At 42.4% G+C, this 9,549-nt stretch overlaps 1 long non-coding RNA gene across 1 annotated transcript; it reads left to right on the top strand.

Moving 5' to 3' along the window:
• Nucleotides 1-840: 840 nt before the first annotated feature.
• On the top strand, nucleotides 841-4,077 carry LOC138858166 (uncharacterized). The gene is made up of 2 exons (XR_011397389.1): nucleotides 841-2,089; nucleotides 2,154-4,077. It is a non-coding gene; the product is annotated as an uncharacterized lncRNA (long non-coding RNA).
• The last annotated feature ends 5,472 nt before the right edge of the window (nucleotides 4,078-9,549 follow it).

The raw sequence follows: 9,549 nt of genomic DNA, 5'->3' as shown, positions 1-9,549 counted from the left end.
GATAACGAATGAGGTGCGCGCAGGATCGCTATTACTTCGAATGAGGTGGATATGCTGCGGAGACCATTCTATTTGATTGCTGAAGGGCGCGATGCTGTGGTGTGTTGAGTTGTCCCGTGTGGTGATGTATGAGTGTGGTGTATTGTAGTGGGTTATACTAGGGTGCGCCAGTTCTTGCCGAGTAGAATGGCGTGTATGTGTAGGGGAGGCTTATCTCATTTAAACATCTAGAATATCTATAAATTATATGCAGAGTCGTTTGCGCATTGTAAATAAACGAATCTGTAAGCGACATTTCTTAACATTGGAATTAGCATTATTTTTCTCATTTAACAGTGAAAATACTCAATTTTGCTGTTTATAGTTTTAGTTACCATAAAATATTGGTTACATTTATAAACTGTGAAACTCATGATGAAGATGGAATTGATAATAGAATGATTGAAAAAAATTTAAAAATGGATCGAAATGACTCAACGATTTTAAAATATTGTTTTCAGTTTCTAAAGTATAACTTTTTAATATGTGTATATCATTTAAATAATTGTAAAGTATTATGTATGTCTTACTCTAAGCACAGAGTTCAATAAAAATATTAGTTGGAGACCTAGTCTACTTTTATCATTTCCGATTATCATTTTCATTTTCCACGTATAAAATTATGATTGATGAAGCGATTTTTAGTTAAATGTCTACATTGTGAAAAAAAGTTTCACTTTCACCGTGGTTTCATAAAACCACAAAAGCCTTTTTTTAAATACAGTCATGCCACGGTTTTAAAAATTTCGAATTATTTTATGTTATTAACTTAACAATGTATTTAAAAACATATAAATATAAACTATCTATCAGAAAAAGCACTAAAAAGCGCACTAGGCACTAAGCCCTTTTTTGGCGTTTTAATTTTTAAAAGGTCGGCAGAAATCCCCCACTGAACCCTCCCCGAGGGTGCCGACTGGTAATAGATACCACAGTTTCACGAAGTAAGCGGGGACGAGCTGGTAACAGACCGCCCCTGCTGTAGACGTGAGGAATCTAGCTAAGGTCAGACTTCTTACCTGTGTGTTCGATGTTCCTCATTAGCAAAGCATATAGGTAAGGAGCCTTACCATGGTCGGGGGTACTATAAAGGGCTGGATCAAGGTGTCATGCGACTCGTGCCGAGGATCAACCTGGCTGGGGGCCCTTAAATAGCCCAGTCTCAACGGACTTACGGATACCTGGCCCCCTCCGTAATATGATAGCCTTACTTGCGTAGAGGGGGCTAAGCGCAAGCAGACACACTTTCCCCCACACTCGTGGGACCATTTATGAACCTAAATCAAACAAAAAACAAAAAAAACATACAAGGGAGCCCGGATCTCCACCGAAAAATCCAAAGGGACCTAGTTGCTCCCATAAAAGAGCAGCGTTTGCAACGAGCTCGGCAACAATCAGCAAGAGGACAGGAGCGAAGCTTGGTCTCGCAGATAAGGCAGGCACAAGGAAGGGGAAAGAAGCTAAAGCTGGCCCCAAGAAAGTAGTAGCGCAGGAGGCAGCCAGTCCCAAGCTGCTATAGCCAAGGTAGGGGAGGTGTACCCGGGCGCAAAACTGATAGCAGGGGATCACCATCCAGACCAAGGGCAAGGGTATGGATCCCGGCTACACCATTACAGCCGGATCAGATTATGCAGCTCATAAGAGCCTGCAACCCGAGTCTGCCCATGGAGGGGTAGAAGTTCGTCAAGGCATTTGACGATAGTGTAGCAGAATCTGGCGTTGAGACCAAAAGGGCCACGATGCAGATTCTGCTATTACTAACAAAAGAAGAAAAGGTGAGTGCTCTTTCGAGTCTGAGCTTGCTGCCAGACTCCTAAACTTGTATACTGAGAGAGAGCTTTTAAGCGACTCTCAGGAAGACGCAGAAACAACATTAGTTAATGTGTACAAATTAATCTTCATCACAGCAAACTAGCTTCAGCAGCCCTAATTAACCGCGTGGCAATAGAACAGCCTGAGTTTGTCCTCATTCAGGAGCCATGGGTTAATGGAGGGCGTATTTGCGGACTGAGGACACCGAGCTATAATTTATTTATGGCTAATAGTCAAGGTAAAATCAGAGCCTGCATAATGGCAAAGAAAAACCTTAACGTTTTTATATTACATCATTACAGCAACAACGACAAAGTAGCAGTAAGCTGGGAAACGAGCACATGCAGTTATCGGCTGGTGTCGTGCTATATGCCGTACGAGGAGGAGCTAGTGCCCCCTCTGATGGTAAAAGAGGTGGTAAGAGATAGCGAGGCATCCAAGTGCATGATAATACTTGGATGCGATTCAAACGCGCATCACACAGTCTGGGGCAGCTTAGATGTCAACGACAGAGGTGAGTGTCTCTTCAATTACCTACTAGGCACTAAGCTACTATTGTGTAATAAGGGAAGTACGCCAACATTTATTACAAGAAACCGACAAGAAGTACTGGATATCACACTTCTGTCGGAAGTACTATTTGACAGGGTAACCCAATGGAGAGTCCTCGAAGAACATTCATTTTCGGATCACCGATATATTCAATGTACATTAGAAGAAAGAGCCGATAGAGCCATGGAAAAACGTATTCCTATGATTCCGCCGTTTCAGCCCAATCATCACCCTCTAGTATATTGGTAGAATAACACAATCGACAAACTGCGAAAAGCATGCCAGCAGGCAAGACGTTCATATCAAAGGTCACGTGGCACCCCTGAGCAAATACCCCTCCTAAGACTTTTCAAGGAAAAGAGGAAGCTATTAAAGCAGTCCATTAAGAAAAGCAAACAAGAATGCTTTCTGAAACTCAGCGACGACGTTGAAGACAATGCCTGGGGGCTAGCATATAAGGTGGTAATGGCAAAACTCCGTTCTCATGGGCAAATGCCGACTTCCCCTCAATGCTGGAAAGAATAGTATCGGTGCTCTTCCCAACCCGACCAATGCATTTCCAACTTCATCAAGCGATAATAGAAGTAGCCCCAGATATACCGTCTGTTTCGAACGAAGAGGTCCGAGAAGCATGTGACCGGTTAAACCCATCTAAAGCCCCGGGCCCAAACGGAATTCCTAATATAGCGCTGAAAACAGCGATCCCTGAGCGAATTATATACCGACGCCTAAACAAAGCAATCGATGACGTCGTAACACTCGACGTTAAAAATGCATTTAACTCAGCATCCTGGTATAGCATATTAACTGCCTTAAAAAGTTTCTCCGTGCCTCCATACCTTTACAACATAATCGTAAGCTACTTTAATGAAATAATTCTGAGCTAATACACAAGCAACGGCTATAAGGAATATAAAGTCACCGGTGGTGTACCACAAGGATCTGTACTCGGACCGTTACTCTGGAACATCATGTACGACGGAGTACTGCGACTAAAGGTACCCAAAACTGTTCACATCATAGTATTTGCAGATGACATTTCTGTTGTGGTGACAGTTAAGCAAATAGAAGATATTTTTGCAATAACCAGTGCAGTCTGAAATTAGTGATTGGCTTAAAGCTAATGGACTTACCCTAGCAGAGAGCAAAACGGAAGCCGTGTTTATTACTGGCAGAAAAACCCGAGAGACTGCTACATTTTGAATAAAAAGTGCGTGTATATCTACACAACCAGCGCTGAAATACTTAGGAATTGTTCTTGATTCCAGACTTTCCTGTAAAAAACACTTAGCCTACACCTGCGAAAAAGATTTCAAAGCATGTAGAGCCTTAACCCGAATGATGCTCAATACCCGTGGACCGAAGCAAAATAAGAGAAGACTCCTGGCTGGAGTTCTGAAGTCCGTCACTCTGTATGGCGCCGAGGTTTGGGGAAAAGCACTCGAAACAAAATCTTACCGACGTGGCCTTTTTTCCATTTATGCCATTTGCGCACTCAGAGTATGCTCAGCTTTTCGTACAGTGTCAGAAGATGCTGCCCTTGTAATTGCGGGCTTACACCCATTAGATCTCTTAGCCAAAGAGACTAAAAAGCTTGTAACAGACTTACCACCCAGAACCGTAAAAGGAAATGCTCGAGCGGAGACGGTGGAGAGTTGGCAAAGACGATGGGAAGTCAGTCAAAAAGGACGTTGGACGTTCCGAAGTTGACTCATTCATAAAAGTAAATGCCATACACATCTTCCCGAGCATGCGTTTGCCCACAAGCGTTTTTTCGCGACGACGGTAAAAGCTAAAAATCATAAATTGAACAACTATCTGATGTTCCTTCTGGAAAGAAGGAAATACAGAAAAAAATGGCAACATAGCTCTTGTCGATTTAAAATATTTTACAATTCTAAAATATTTTTACATGGGTCGCAAAAATCTGCTTCGATATACATATATGCATGCTCATACATAAACATACATATTTACGATGGTTGATTGGCAAAGCTGTTAGAGCGGTAAGGGAAGCGATGAAAATCGGCGCACGTTCGTTTGTTGTTTTCGACACAGCTCGGATTTTCTACCAACAACACAATGTTGTGACGCTTTGTCGTCGCGTCAGTCCTTTGACACATTGATTCTTTGACATGAAAGCAAAACACGTGAAATTTTGCATGAAGCAATTAGTGTACATATTATATTTACATACAAACATATGTTGCAGGTAGACAGATATACAAACAGTATGCGTTCTTTCATATTTTAGATGCACACATAATTACAATAACTAGAATATCTATAAATTATATGCAGAGTCGTTTGCGCATTGTAAATAAACGAATCTGTAAGCGACACTTCTGAACATTGGAATTAGCATTATTTTTCTCATTTAACAGTGAAAATACTTAATTTTGCTGTTTTTAGTTTTAGTTACCATAAAATATTGGTTACATTTATAAACTGTGAAACTCATGATGAAGATGGAATTCATAATAGAATGATTGAAAAAAATTTAAAAACGGATCGAAATGACTCAACGATTTTAAAATATTGTTTTCAGTTTTTAAAGTATAACTTTTTAATATGTGTATATCATTTAAATAATTGTAAAGTATTATGTATGTCGTACTCTAAGCACAGAGTTCAATAAAAATATTAGTTGGAGACCTAGTCTACTTTTATCATTTCCGATTATCATTTTAATTTTCCACGTATAAAATTATGATTGATGAAGCGATTTTTAGTTAAATGTCTACAATGTGAAAAAAAGTTTCACTTGCACCGTGGTTTCATAAAACCACAAAAGCCTTTTTTTAAATACAGTCATGCCACGGTTTTAAAAATTTCGAATTATTTTATGTTATTAACTTAATAATGTATTTAAAAAAATATAAATATAAACTATCTATCAGAAAAAGCACTAAAAAGCGCACTAGGCACTAAGCCCTTTTTTGGCGTTTTAATTTTTAAAAGGTCGGCAGAAATCCCCCACTGAACCCTCCCCGAGGGTGCCGACTGGTAATAGATACCACAGTTTCACGAAGTAAGCGGGGACGAGCTGGTAACAGACCGCCCCTGCTGTAGACGTCAGGAATCTAGCTAAGGTCAGACTTCTTACCTGTGTGTTCGATGTTCCTCATTAGTAAAGCATATAGGTAAGGAGCCTTACCATGGTCGGGGGTACTATAAAGGGCTGGATCAAGGTGTCATGCGACTCGTGCCGAGGATCAACCTGGCTGGGGGCCCTTAAATAGCCCAGTCTCAAACGGACTTACGGATACCTGGCGCCCTCTGTAATATGATAGCCTTACTTGCGTAGCGGGGGCTAAGCGCAAGCGGACACACTTTCCCCCACACTCGTGGGACCATTTATGAACCTAAATCAAAAAAAAAACAAAAAAAACATACAAGGGAGCCCGGATCTCCACCGAAAAATCCAAAGGGACCTAGTTGCTCCCATAAAAGAGCAGCGTTTGCAACGAGTTCGGCAACAATCAGCAAGAGGACAGGAGCGAAGCTTGGTCTCGCAGATAAGGCAGGCACAAGGAAGGGGACAGAAGCTAAAGCTGGCCCCAAGAAAGTAGTAGCGCAGGAGGCAGCCAGTCCCAAGCTGCTATAGCCAAGGTAGGGGAGGTGTACCCGGGCGCAAAACTGATAGCAGTGGATCACCATCCAGACCAAGGGCAAGGGTATGGATCCCGGCTACATCATTACAGCCGGATCAGATTATGCAGCTTATAAGAGCCTGCAACCCGAGTCTGCCCATGGAGGGGTAGAAGTTCGTCAAGGCATTTGACGATAGTGTAGCAGAATCTGGCGTTGAGCCCAAAAGGGCCACGATGCAGATTCTGCTATTACTAACAAAAGAATCCATCGAACCGCTGGCGAAAAGTGGCGGGGAGATAAACTACGGATTCACGAAAGTGAGGATTACACCATACAAGTCAGACGCCGATGCTGCAGACCATCTAGCATCGGAAAGCGAGACATGGGAAGTAGAGGAAGATCCTATGGAGTCCTCGAGCGATGTAGAAAGTATAGAGCAAGGTGAGTGCTCTTTCGAGTCTGAGCTTGCTGCCAGACTCCTAAACTTGTATACTGAGAGAGAGCTTTTAAGCGACTCTCAGGAAGACGCAGAAACAACATTAGTTAATGTGTCTTCTACAAATTAATCTTCATCACAGCAAACTAGCTTCAGCAGCCCTAATTAACCACGTGGCAATAGAACAGCCTGAGTTTGTCCTCATTCAGGAGCCATGGGTTAATGGAGGGCGTATTTGCGGACTGAGGTAAAATCAGAGCCTGCATAATGGCAAAGAAAAACCTTAACGTTTTTAAATTACATCATTACAGCAACAACGACAAAGTAGCAGTAAGCTGGAAAACGAGCAAATGCAGTTATCGGCTGGTGTCGTGCTATATGCCGTACGAGGAGGAGCTAGTGCCCCCTCTGATGGTAAAAGAGGTGGTAAGAGATAGCGAGGCATCCAAGTGCATGATAATACTTGGATGCGATTCAAACGCGCATCACACAGTCTGGGGCAGCTTAGATGTCAACGACAGAGGTGAGTGTCTCTTCAATTACCTACTAGGCACTAAGCTACTATTGTGTAATAAGGGAAGTACGCCAACATTTATTACAAGAAACCGACAAGAAGTACTGGATATCACACTTGTGTCGGAAGTACTATTTGACAGGGTAACCCAATGGAGAGTCCTCGAAGAACATTCATTTTCGGATCCCCGATATATTGAATGTACATTAGAAGAAAGGGCCGATAGAGCCATGGACTTCAGGAATGATAGGAAAACGAACTGGCAGGTGCACATGAACGAGCTGGAAAAACGTATTCCTATGATTCCGTCGTTATAGCCCAATAGTAAGGAGGATCTCGACATCTTCGCTGACCAATTCACTGAATCTTGCCGGCAAGCACTAGAAGTGGCTTGTGCAATAACACGAAATAGAGGTAGAATTAGGCCACCCTGGTGGTCTCTCGAACTTAAAAAGTTACAGAAAGAATGCAGAAAGCAGTTCAATTTACCTAAGCAATCCCAAGGTGAGTCAGCCTGGGATTATTACTACAACCTCCTTAGGTCATACAAGAAGGAAGTTAGGAGAGCAAAAAGAAATTCTTGGAAATCTTTTTGTAATGATATCGAGAACACGGCGGAAGCGTCTCGACTTAGGAAAATAATGGCACAATCTGTGCATAGTATCGGTTATCTTCAGAAGCCAGACGGCGGTTGAACGGTATCCAGTGAAGAGTCACTGGAACTACTAATGGATACCCACTTCCCAGGTAGCTCTGAAAGCCATACTGTTGAATATACTCAAGACAGTGCAAATAGACTCCACTCTTATAAACACAGTGTCAGAAAGCAACGTACGCTGGGCAATAAATAGCTTCAAGCCCTTCAAGTCGCCGGGACCAGATGGTCTATTCCCGGCACAATTACAGCAGTCGCAGAATTACATAATGGACTGGCTAGTTATCATTCTTAAGGGGGCGCTGCAATCAAACTATATCCCTTCGCTTTGGAGGGAAGTCAAGGTAATATACATACCTAAGGCAGGCAAAAGCTCGCATACAAATCCAAAGGACTTCAGACCTATTAGTCTCTCCTCGTTCCTTCTAAAAACGTTGGAAAGGCTAATAGAACTACATATAAGAAACAAACTAAAACCAGACAAGTTGGCTGGTTCACAACAGTCGTATTCTAAAGGAAAATCCACATAAACAGCGCTGAGCTCTGTGGTGGCGGAGATTGAAAAATCTCTAGAAGTTAAAGAATACACTCAAATTGCCTTCTTAGATATAGAAGGAGCCTTCAATAACATCCAGTCTAGGGCCATACTGTGTGCGCTTAAGGATCTGGACATCTACGAACCTCTCAGAAAATTAATTATAAGAGAGGCTCACGAGCATGTCAATAATTTCAAAGATGGAAGCTCCAACGATGTGCAGATCCGTCTAAAGGGGGACACCTCAAGGAGGCGTGTTATCCCCATTTCTCTGGATCCTGACAATGAATAAGTTGCTGTGGGATCTAGAGAAGAAGGGGGTACATGTTGTGGCCTACGCTGACGATGTGGCAGTATCAGTTAGAGGTAAATTCCCTAATACTCTCGCAAACCTTATGCAAACGATCCTGGACGATATAAACCGTTGGGCAGTATCGTGCGGATTAAACTTAAATTCTGGTAAGACAGAGCTAGTATTGTTTACCAGGAAGCATAACACTCCAGTAGTTATGGCGCCAGTACTAAATGGTTGCGAACTAACAATTGGAGATAAGGTAAGCTACCTAGGACTAATCTTAGACAGGAAGCTTTCATGGAGACAAAACTTGGATGCTAGGGTGAAGAAAGCAGCAACAGCACTCTACACTTGTAAAAGGATAGTGGGCCCCAAATGGGGGCTAACGCCTCGGATAGCTTATTGGCTCTATACAGCAGTTTTCAGATCAATCATGACATATTGGTATGGTGGCCAATAATGGATGAGAAATACGCGGTGAGGCGTATGGAAAGTATACAAAGAGCAGCCAGTATATGCATTAGTGGAGCTCTTAGAACAACGCCTAGCCAGGCACTAAACGTCATTCTGCATTTATTGCCAACAGACCTGTTCTGTAAGCAAGTGACAGCAAAGTCTGCTCTCAGACTAAGGGAATCCTCCCAATTAGTCGACTGCAACATGGGGCATTCTAGAATACTTAGATCGTTCCCGTTTCTACCCAAAACCACGGATTTCTGCAATCCAATAGAATTGAAGCTAAATTCCGTCCACAATGTTGCCTTCCTCTCCAGAGAGGAGTGGGAAAGGGACGAGGTGGACAGGAATCCAGGAATTAGCATCTACACGGATGGATCTAAACTAGATAATCGAGTGGGAGGTGGTGTCTTCTCCGCAACTTTAGACACTAAAATCGCCTTCCGCTTACCAGACCACTGCAGTGTTTTCCAGGCGGAGATCACAGCAATCAAAGAAAGCATTGTTGTGTTGACAAAAAGTGTGCTCACAACAAGGAGCATATATATTTATACGGATAGCCAAGCGGCTTTGAAATCACTCAAGTCTCCTATGGTCTCATCAAAGATAGTGAAAGAATGTCTTGATCTATTAGAGGATGTTAGATGTAGGATGTTAGATC

Source organism: Bactrocera oleae, chromosome X (assembly GCF_042242935.1).
Source record: "Bactrocera oleae isolate idBacOlea1 chromosome X, idBacOlea1, whole genome shotgun sequence".
In the NCBI taxonomy this organism is placed as follows: Eukaryota; Metazoa; Arthropoda; class Insecta; order Diptera; family Tephritidae; genus Bactrocera; species Bactrocera oleae.
This window is presented reverse-complemented; position numbering and strand designations above follow the sequence as displayed.